General features: G+C 41.3%; 1 protein-coding gene across 12 annotated transcripts in view; it reads right to left on the reverse strand.

The window, feature by feature from the left end:
* The window catches only part of PHF21A (PHD finger protein 21A), a 200,538-nt gene that overhangs the window by 170,255 nt on the left and 18,257 nt on the right, over positions 1-12,026 (reverse strand). The gene's annotated exons all lie outside the window — the stretch shown is intronic.

Consider the following 12,026-nt stretch of genomic DNA (forward strand, 5'->3'; position numbering starts at 1 on the left):
GTTACTTTATATAAGTAACTATAAACTAACACTGACTCTCCTCTAATCTTTCAGGAATACAAGGTAGGAAACTGACTTTTATCAGTATTTGCAAACAAATAATTTAAGATTTCAAAATCTGTAACATGATGAACTAAAGATATATCAAGAATTTATACATGGAATTTAAATCTCTTTGGTCTCTTGTTTTTCATTTTTGAGATTAAAGCAAAATTTAAAAAAATTTTTTCTTAAGTCATATATCTAATGAGTGACCCAAACCAGAAGAAACTTTGGGTCTGTGGATCCTTAACCCTCTGTTTTTAGACTATAAATATTTTTTCCATTCCTAACTTATACAAATCCCACTAATTTTGTTAGACTCTTAGGGACCCTTGTACCTTTACTGATTTCAAGGTCAGAGAAAGCAGCATTTTTAAGGCAATTAGCAAAAACTATCTTTTGTTTCACCATAATTCTCTAACCTGAAAGTATTTTCTTTTCAATATGAATTCAAGAATATCATCATTAAGAGTTATCTTCCTAATGATCTGTTGATCTAAATTACTTATGTCTTCTACACTAGAGGTACCAAATGTGGCTGCCCCAGCATTCCCTAATGCATCCCAAACCAGATTAAAATGTAAGTGGGAAATATTTAACAAATAAATAAAAATACAATGTAACACAGAGAATATTACATTTTAAAACTAAATCAATATGCAGCCCTAAGGGATCCTTCTGTATGGATTAGTGGCTCCTGTTCCTATTTGAACACCCATTGGGCTACACCACACTCCTGACCTAGACTATAATACACTCTGTGATGGCAAGGACTTATTGATATGCCCCTAAAGCAAAGTGTATTGGGGGGGGGGGGGAACAGGGAGAATGGGGAAGAGGAAGGTAATTGTCTTCATTGGAACACTTTAAGCATATTCAAAATTTTTTTAATTACAACAAACAAACAGCAATCATTTCCTATCTAAACCCATCTATTTCATCATTCTCATCTACTTTTATTTCTCTTTATCAGTCTTTTTTAAAGTTTTCAAGCCTTTTAAGAAAATTATAGATGGAGTTTAGGAGTTTTAAATAGAGTGACCCCTGGGTTTGGATCAAGTTTTGATTAATTGCTATTTGCTATATATAATTAGAATGAGAGTTAATAACATTCATCCTCATCATCATCATAGCATCTATGTAGTGCTTTAAGGTTTGCCAAATACTTCACAAAAATCAGCTCCTTTGAGTCTCACAACAGCTCCAGGAGGGAGGTGCGTCTATTATGCCAATTTTACAAATGAGGATACTGAGTCAGAGAGCAGTGAGGGGTCATGCTGGGGTCCCCATACATTAAGTGTCTGAGGCAGGATGTGAACATGGATCTTCTGGCTTCCAGTTTCATGCTCTGGTCTCTTCTAAAAATGACTCTGTAGGCAGCTCTTTTTGTGCTTTTGTGCAGGCAAAGAAATGAAACTGAGGGGATCTCCATCCACTGGGAAATGGCTGAACTAGTTGAAGTACATGAACAGCAGTTCTGGAAGAAATCATGAACGAGTGGACTTCTGAAAAGCCTAGAAAAACTTGCAAGAACTGATGTTGAGGGAAGTGAACAGAACCAGGAGAACACTGTTTACAGTAATGGCAACATTGTGTGATGGGGAACTGTGAGGAACTCAGCTCCTCCTAGAAGTTCAATGATTAAGGACAATTCTTTTTTTTTTTTTTTTAGGTTTTTGCAAGGCAAATGGGGTTAAGTGGCTTGCCCAAGGCCACACAGCTAGGTAATTATTAAGTGTCTGAGACCAGATTTGAACCCAGGTACTCCTGACTCCAGGGTGGGTGCTTTATCCACTGCGCCACCTAGCTGCCCTTTTCAAGGACAATTCTAAAAGACATGTAACAGAGAAAGAGTATGAATACAGATTTCATTGGGGGGGGGGGGATTCCTCTTTTTTTCTGTTTCTTCTTTCACATGACTAACATGAATCTGTTTATCATGATTGCACAGGTATCATATTATATGGTATCTAAAGGAGGGGTTAGGAGGAAAGGAAGGGAGAAAAACTTGCAACTCAAAATCTTGAATGCTGCATGCAATTGGAAAAAAATAAAATGCTATTAAAAAAAAGAATAAAAATGGCTTTATATGCCAAAAAAGGTAAGTGAAAAGGGCTAGATCATGAGAAATATGAAGAGGGGTAGATCACTTTCACATGTGAGTGTGGCATAAGAAGAAAAGACAAGGATTCATGTAAGACTTAGCACCAGAAATGGGCCTTGGAGGAAGGGAGGAGCTTCAAAAAATGAATTTTAGTAGCTGGGAATGTCTATTCTAGACCTGAGATAGGACATGAGAAAATATTAAGAATCAAAGATTTGGGGCAACTAGGTGGCGCAGTGGATAAAGCACCGGTCCTGGAGTCAGGAGTACCTGGGTTCAAATCCAGTCTCACTTAATTACCTAGCTGTGTGGCCTTGGGCAAGCCACTTAACCCCATTTGCCTTGCAAAAATCTAAAAAAAAAAAAAAAAGAATCAAAGAGATATTGAGTCCATGCATGAAAATTGTATGGAATAAGGATGGACAGACTGTGGATGATTTTTCAAGGCCAGAATCAGAAGTTTCTATCTTATTCAGTGGGCAAAAGAAGGTCACTAAACAATTTTAAACAGAACTATATAAACAGTGATAACAGTAATACATAAGGATAATTAATTGTGTGGTAACATAAAAAGATTAGAGAGGCAATAGGTGTGAAAATATTGGGGCTTAAACAAAAGCAGTTAAGAGAAGACAGAAGTGATAAAATATAAGATAGACAACAAACTGACTGGATTTGTGATGTATTAGAAAGCACCAAAGTTGACTCTAAGGTTATGAGCTATAGAGGTAGGGCCATCAAGAGAAATGAAGTATTGGGGGTGGCTAGGTGGCACAGTGGATAGAGCACCAGCCCTGGAGTCAGGAGTACCTCAGTTCAAATCTGGCCTCAGACACTTAATAATTACCTAGCTTCGTGACCTTGGGCAAGCCACTTAACCCCATTTGCCTTGCAAAAAACTAAAAACAAAAACAATTTTAAAAAAAGAGAGAAATGAACTATCCAGAAGATTAGGAGTGGGACAGGTGGAGCAAAGGGAAGAAGGGAGGGAGATGATGATGTTAGTTATGGATATTAAATTCGAGGTCTTAGGGGGCTCCATCTAGATGGAGATGATTTAACTAAAAATTAAGAAAAATGGGAACAGACTTCTGGGAAGAGGTTGGAGACAGAACTACAAATGCAAAAGTCATCTGCAAAAGGCAGATAATTGAAGCTTTAGAAATGAACAAAATCATAAAGAGAGAGAACAGAGAGAAAAGATCAAGGATGAAAGCTATGGTGACACCTACATTTAAGGTCTGGGATGAAAATGAGAAACCAGCAAAAAAAAAAAAGTGCATTTGGAAAGATGATCAAGGAACTAGGAGGATCCTGGGGCAGTACTTTTTATGAGGCAACATATACAGTGGAGGTAGGTATAGCCTTAGACAAGTCCACATCTCTGGGTCTGAATTTCCTCATTTGTAAATGAAGAGTTGTACTAAATAATCCTCTAAGTTTCCTTCCAATTCTATATATTTTTCCCTATTATCTCAATATAACTTTAAGTGAAAAGATGTAAAGGACACAAGGAGGATATATCCTATCTCCAACACATTTTCTTGCCAATATTTGGTCTCAGAATTGACCCTTAACTGATAAAGACGAATCACAGAATTATAGGACTGGAAGAAGTTGTTGTGATTATCCAGTTCCTCCCCATAGTCATAGAAGTTTCTATGACTTGCTCAAAGATCACAGTCCAGTCTAGAGTCCAAGCCTTTTCACTGTCCCACCCCCCCACAACTCTTTAAGAGATTAAGGCATAAGCACCAGGGATCATCCTTCCATCTTCACAAAGGTGAGCAATCCTAAAGTGTACCATTCAAGGAGTGTTTATGAAATCTGAAAGGGAACTATGCAAGGGAACAAAGCAAATCGATGTTTAAAAAAAAAAAACCAACAATAGCAACACATTTAGTCATCAAGAAACACCTAAGTGAAAACATAGCTTTAAAGAGAAGCTTTTCCTGTAGATAGAAGTGGGAAGAAACTATTTGAGAATTGAAAAAGGGGAATAACTTGATAGTTCATCTATATTTTTAACAGGAAAACTGAGGGTCACCTAAAATAATGAAATCCTTTGATCCAGCTTCCAAAGCACAGGACCCTTTCAATCACCCTGGTGGCCATCCTCCCTCCTCCTTCCTTCCATAGTCCTGGACATGTCTGGTCCTCCCTCCCATCTCACCTGCTCCCTGTAATTTCCAAGATTCAGCTTGGGAACTACTTTACTAAGAAGCCTTTCCTGGTCTACCAGTTACTGTTCTCTTAATTAGATCGCACTTCCTCAATGGAACAGATGTTTTTCTTTCTTCACTCCCGATTCTGTCCCATAGCCAAGTTGCAAGTTCTTTAGGGGTGGGGGTCAGTTCTAGTTACTTAATAAATGTTTGCTGAATTTGGAGTAGTAAAGTTCTATTTAAATATAAATTATTACCGATTCAAGATTATTGTTCATGACTTCATGATCCCATTTGAGATACAAGAGTAGTTTGCTAATTCCTTCTCTAGTTTATTTTACAGATGAGGAAACCAAGGCAAACAGAGTAAAGAGACTTGCCCAAGATCACACAGTCAGTAAGTGTCTGGGACCAGATTTGAATGCAGAAAACTGAATCTTCCTGACTTCAGGTCTACTTTCTCAAGGTGTCAGTCAACTGCCCTGGCCAAGATCACTAGGCCACCACTCCCCAGATGAGGGCCCTACCAGGGAGGAAAGCAAGACCCAGGCTTCTCGGAGGATGAACTTCATCCCTACAGGCAGCTGGTGATGGGAGCACTCTCCTTCCCTGCCCAGCCTTACCTTCCTGTTTTCCTCTTCCACCATCAGCATTTAGTGCTGAGCTGACCCAAGGACAGGAGGATTTTTTAAATTCAGTCCTAGGTCTCCCAAAGGGAGATTAATTAGGGGAGCGCACGCATGCGTGTGGGTGAGTTTTCAGGCATGCAGGCATGCTCAAACAGAGGGAAAGCTCGGACTCTTGACCATAGGATGATCCAATAAACTAAAATTCAGCAAAAAGTGGGGAAGGGCACCAGCTAGGTAGAGAAGTCAGTAGAGAGTTGGGCTGGGAGTCAGGAAGCCTCATCTTCCTGAGATCACATCCAGCTCAGAGACACCACCTATGTGACCCTGGGCAAGTCACTTCCTTTTGTTTGCCTCAGTTTCCTCATTTATCAAATGAGCTGGAGGAGGAAATGACAAACCATTCTGGTATCTTTACTGAGGAAATTCTAAATGGGTCACAGGGAGTCAGACATAACTGAAATGACTGAATAGCAAAAAATCCAAAATAAAGTTTCTTATATTTGTCCTTGCTGAAATAGTCTACATTTTGCAGTTTAAATATATATATATACACACACAAATAAACACTCTTTTTTTTCTTATTCTCCTTAAGTACCTACAATAGTTAAAAGTTCAAAATACATATATTTATTTACTTAATATCCAGAAACTATATCCAGAATAAATGAGCTTATTTTAAATATCTATTCTTTTTGGTGATGAATATGGCAACCCACAATCTCACTTCCCCAAATCTATGGCTTCAGTTCCATGATCTTTGTTAAGGATACCAAGAAACACGGAGAGACTTCTATTCTTGAGGCCAGTTGAGGTGGAGATTTATACCAGGTTTAGGACTTTGGGACAGTACTAGAGGAGGAGCATTAGTACAGGGTTCTGGTAGCAGGTGGCACAGGCTCTAAGGATGCTAGCAGGTGATGGCCAAGTATGCCAGGCCAGGCCAGGAGACAGAAGGTCAAGGCACTGCCTGGGCAGCAAGCAGGGCAGCCAGACTGGAACACAGACCTTGTGCGGCAGAGTAGGAAGATCCAAATCTGGAATGGTGGGCTGGAGGCAGCTCAAGGAGGCTGTTCTAATCAGGCTGAGGGGCAAGGGCAGACACCAAAGGATTCTGAGAGCCAGGAACACAGTCAGACTTGTGCCTCAGAAAGATGATTCTGAAAGCCGTGTGCAAGTTGGAGGAGGAGGAGGAGGTTAGAATCAGAGAGACTGATTCCAGAGCTAGAGGAATGGACAGCAGGGAATCCAGGTAAGAAATGCTGTGGGGTGGACCTAGATCTCAATGGGGAGACATGGGGGGAAGGGGAAGAATCAAGGGAAGTCAAGAGGCTTTGTTGCCATATGACAGCCCAAAAGCATGAAGAAAAGCCAAGAGGCCAATAAAAAGACCGTGAATGTCCCAAGGGTCTCTGCCCTAGTGAGATCACTAGAGTTTGTTCAAGGGGTGGCTAGGTGGCGCAGTGGAAAAAGCACCGGCCCTGGAGTCAGGAGTACCTGGGTTCAAATCTGGTCTCAGACACTTAATAATTACCTAGCTGTATGGCCTTGGGCAAGCCACTTAACCCCGTTTGCCACAAAACAAAACAAAAAAAAAAGGAGTTTGTTCAGGGGGGGAGCACATCTCAGGAAGAGCAGGACAACTGGCAAGTCTGAAAGAGAACACTGGGGAGGATGGAAGAGGAAAGGACAAAAGAATAGGAGAAGAGGCAGCTCAAGAGGGGACAGGGCAGTTTCCCACAAATGTTCCTAAAAGACACTGAACTTGTTCTCCCCACACACCCCGCCCTTCCCCTCCCCCTCCACCAGTCCAAGTCAGAACTAGGCGCAACAGATGAGGTTGCCAAGATGATGCAGACTGATATCAGAATTAAAGCTACCCCACAGGTGGGGTGGCCCTTCCTTGGCAGGAAATGGGGTCTCCTTCAACAATTATCAGCAATCAACTCCCTTGTCAGAAAGAAGAAAGTCCATCTCAGGAACTGGGCAAGGGGACAACTATTCAAGATTCTGAATTGACTCCACTGGTGACAGAAAGAGGGGAATATGAAGAAGAGCTGAGTTCTATTATGTACACAGCCAATCTTTCATATTTTGATAATTATGACATTAATCTTATAAAAAAAGTTAAATCACTACTTTGCAGGTACAATATACACTGAGAAAAATATATTATAAACTTTAAAGTGCATATAAACATCAGCAAATAGTGAAGATTCTGAAGACAGTTAAGGTTAACATGTTAAATAAGCATGTATTTTTTTAATTGATAATAATTTTATCTGACTAGATTATTTAAGCCAAACTAATTTAAAATGATCCAATCCTACTTCAAACTTCATAAGCTAGAGCTGAAGAAAAAATAGAGTAGCAGGAAGCAAATTCTTTAACAAAGACATAAAGACATTTCATAGATTAGCCCCCCCCCAACTTTCCAAGCTAAAGATTTCAATGTTTTCTCCAAGTTAAAAGTAGCAAACTTCACTGGACATCCAAGTCTACCTCTTGATATGCTCTCCTAACTCAAGTTGTAATGATTTTGAAATGACTAAAATGCAGACGATTTCAAGGAGAAGCAAAGGGGCTGAAGCAGATACATAAATATCTTGGCAGAAACTAAAGTAAGTGGTCATGAACCATAACAAATAAGAACAATCGCTAAAATGGAAATCCACTCAATTATTAGAAAACTTTCACTGCCTTTGTTTTGCTCAATAAGCTTCAAACTCCAAAGATGTTCTTGGCCATCGGGCCCTCCCTCCCTACCTCATCAAACCTTTATCTCATTTCAAGAAAAAGACACTGGACTAGGTGACCTCCAAGGTCCTGCCCCGATTTAAATCTGTTGTTCATGGTCTCTAACTGGAGTCTCTGCTCTGACAGCTCAGTCTTGTCACTGGGCTGCAAGTTTTGAGAATATTCCGAATTCTCAATGTCCCATATTCCCTGAGCCATCCCTCTAGAGAGTGGGCAAGAGTTCACTCTTTAAAAGAGTCCCTCTTTCCTATAAGAAGAAGCTCAAGAGCCACCTTCTGCAGGAAGCCCTTCCTAATCCCTTCCCAAGGAGTTACCTGGTGCCCCCCCCTTCCAAACTGTCCTCCAGATAATAACTCTGTCATATTTGTTTATTCACTTTCTGTCTGTGGTGTGTGCCTTTCTATATATCCTTGTAGTCTCTGCCAGTAGAATGTAAGTGCTCTGCAGGGAGATGGCTTCCTTCTTACACCTGCATCTTTATCACTCAGCACACAATATGACCCTTGATACCTCACTGTTGTTATTGTTCAATGTGTCCAAGTCTTCACGATCCCATTCGGGGTTTTCTTGGCAGAGACACGAGAGTGTGGCCATTTCCTTTTCCAGTTCATTATACAGATGAAGAAACTGAGGCTGAGTGACTTGCCCTGGGTCACAGGGCTGACAAGTGTCGAAGGTCAAATTTGAGAACTCAGGAAGGTGAATCTTCCTGACTCCAAATCCAGAAGTGTGTCCACTGAGCTGCCAAGCTGCCCCCTACCACCTGATTTTGCCTTGTGCTGCCATCTCCACATCCTGGCTCCCCAAATGGACTGTGGAGCATCCGCGAAGCCTCTAATACAGCATCAGCCACTGATAAAGTAGACAATCAACAAGCATTTATTCTGGTAGGCCTGAAATGCCCACCTGTGGAGACCTCAGACACTGTCCTAGAGATACCAAGAAAGGTCAAGCTGGGTGGGCAAATCTGAGCTGGGCCTGGGGCATCTCTTCTGAGTGCTAAGCCGACCAATTCCTCCATGGAGATCAGACCCTGAGTAGCCTCTGTACTTCCAGCCCGGGAGAGCTAGGAAGGTTCAGTATTTAAAATAAATAAGCAAACAAGTATTACATGGAAATAACTAAAAAAAAAAAGTGGTCATGAACCAAAAAAAAGAGCCCCATAGATAGACCAAGAAAAGCTTCTATCAGAAAGCAGGATTAATTATTTCCTAATGAACCACAACCAAAAAAATAAAATAAAATTAATTACTTAAAAATACAATTGAAAGCATCTAAGCACTAGACAAATCCACCATCTAAACACTAGAGCCCATTTCAATTACTACAAAGACAAAACCAGGCACTAGTGTCTGCCCTCTAGGAGCTCCCATTCTACCAGAAAGATCCAAAATGCACATAAACGGGAGGAGCACTGGGAAGAGAGCAGTAGCAGCTGGAAGGGTAGGTGTGAGTAGCTGCCCTGACTCTTGGGGAGTTCAGAATTCTGAGAACCATGGGGGCCTAAGGGGGAGGCTGGAGGGCAGAAATGGACAGTCCCTAACTGGGGGAGGTTTGTAAGGTAGTTAGTAGGTGAGAAGCCACAAGCTCTGCAGGTTTAGCAGAGTCAAGTGAGGCTGGAGAGGGTGAAGGGGGGGGGGGGGGGTCCATTTTATCCTAAGGGCAATAAGGAGCCAAAGACAACCTAGACGCAGGGGAGTAAACCCTGAAAATGTGAAGAGGCCTACTAAGGAAAAACCAAAGCAAACCAACAAAGTCAGTAGGCTAGGGATCTTCATTCATCTGGGTGGTATTGTGTATGTTGTGGAGTCATTTCTGCTGGTGCTTGAGATGAGCAGCTTTGACACAAGGAGCCTGTGGCTTCACCACACTGAGCAGGGCCACAGAGCTCATTCTCAAGTTCGCACAGCTCCCAAGTTGTAAACATTCCCAAGTCATCATCATCATAACTTCAACTTATTAATTACGGATCAGAATCCATAAATCACTCTCCATCCCCTGACAACACAGCTCCCATTTAATCAGTCAGTAAACCCAGGACCAAGACTCTTGCCACCAATAACAAAAAAAAAAAACCAAGTGTTAGGTTGTGAGAGGCGCAACAAAGGGATCCGGGCTTCTCTGGGTGTCCAGGGACTTAGGGGAGGGCCTCCTATTAGCACTAATGGGAGATGTGGGGGTGAAACCGGAGCAGAGGAGGAGACTCAAAGCCCACAGCATTTACAGAAACTTACTTGGGAGTTGGGCTCCCAGCAATGGGATAATAGGCCCCGGTTCCGGCGTCTCTAAAGCACACAGATCTTCAAACAGTCACCAAGGAAGGTCACTTGATAAACACTCTACTAAGAAACATGCAGGGAAAAGCTCCATCCTCACAAATTTAAAACATTTTTAAACACCAAGGGAATCCTTTCTAAACAGCAGAAAAACTAGTGAAACAAAGGCCACCACACAAAATCCAGTCGGATTCCAAGCAGCCCAAAACAAAGCCGCACACTCCCAGAGCGCGGGGAGTCCGCTAGAGCCAAAAGTCTGTCCAAAAACACAACTGACGACCCAAACTCCTCCCCCGGAGCCCCAGAAACGACAACAAGCAGGCCTAGAGGCCCCCAAACAAGCCCAAAACCTCCCCCCCCTGCTGCCCAGCAGGACCCCAGTACTGGTGGGCTCCATCTTGCCTTATTTCTCATGGCAGAACTGGTGCGGGCACCAGGCTGGAAAAAGAGCAGGTGCCTCACAGACACAGACACAAACACAAACAGGAGAGGAGGATGGGCCTTCACCTGAGGGGGCTTAAGAAATACAAGGCTTTGCTGCAGGCCTACAAAACTCTAAGAACAGGCCTAGCATATTTCTCAGATCCAAGAGGTACAGGGGGGAAAAAAGCCAAGACTTTAACCCAAATCTACATTTCAAAGGCTAAAAAAATTAACACCGTTTCTTCTGATCAAGTCAGACTGGTGACTGCTTAATCTATTTCTAAAGGAAAAAAAGGGAAATTGTGATTCCAACCCAACAGAAAATTAGAATCTTCTCTGCTGACTGCAGATTCATCAGTAGAGCATAAACAAAAAATAACCCTGAGTAAAAGCCTCCAAACTCAAAAAATGTTTCTATGATTTTTTCACATTTAAAAAAAACTCAGTATTTGATTCATCACATTGATTTTTTTGTTGTCATAGCCTCCGTGAGTGAATATTTTTAAAATCTGTATATTGAAGTGTTACTGGCAAATTCAAACAGGATATAGGAAAATGTGACTTTTCAAGGCAAAACAAAACAGAACAACAGGGGTCTAAAAATCTAAAGTCTTAATCACACTGATAAAGGGTCCTAAAACTTGAAAGTGAAAGTAATACAGATTTCCCAAAAAGATTTGTTTGCTAGATGTTAAGGTTAGCCTTCAAAACCAAAAATGTTTTCTTAACAGAAGACTGAAATCAGGGCTTCTATGAACCTTGCAAAAAAAAAAAATCCCATGAGCATGGATTTTTTTTTTTTTGCTAAGTCTCTTCATCAGAGCAGCAGGGGGTCCCATTAGGCACCCTATTTTACTTCTACCTTATAAATAACGTTAGTTGTTCGTTATTTCCATGGAAACCAAGCACAGCAAAGCCCACTTAAATGAATACCGGTTTAAGGAATAAGTTTTCTGTTAGATAAGGTTCTCCTGTTCTGAACGAATACTACTGGGGGAATCCTACAAAGTCCTTCAAAGTGAAATTTTAAAGCCATCTCTTCGGTACAGAGGGAGCCTATTAAAGTCCTACTAAATAAATATCCCCCATTTGCCTAAATACTCCAAGCAACATCACAACATTATAGGTACATTTTCAACACCCTGCACTGGGGCCTAGCTGTACACCTCCCATTGACAGCTTCTCCATGCACTGGGCTGGAATAATTACCCCTAAGGGTTTAATTTAAACTAATAAAAGCAAAGAAATTCTGAGGTGAGGCTGTATCACCTATCTAGTAGTGGCTGGGTAATGACTAGGCCTTGCACGTTTATCTGCTCAACTTCCTAGTCACTGGAATTTCTAACTCTAAAGAACTGAAGGTCAATAAAATACCCCTTGTTTCTGAAAGCCAATGAAAGTTGAAATACAAATGGTTTACAGTTGGTTCGATTCTAGTATCCTAATAACTGTTGAGCAAGTTAAGTCCTCTCTAAGTCCATGCTAAATGAAAATGAAGCTATGCCCCTGGAAGAGGAGCCTCATGAGGAATCCAGTATCTTTCAAATAACTAGAGAACTAACTTAAGTTATTCAGATGAAACTCTACTAACTCTTACCCATCCACCCAAATTGAAAGAGCGAGTGACAGACTA

The sequence above is a fragment of the Macrotis lagotis genome, chromosome 3, assembly GCF_037893015.1.
Source record: "Macrotis lagotis isolate mMagLag1 chromosome 3, bilby.v1.9.chrom.fasta, whole genome shotgun sequence".
Lineage (NCBI taxonomy): Eukaryota > Metazoa > Chordata > Mammalia > Peramelemorphia > Peramelidae > Macrotis > Macrotis lagotis.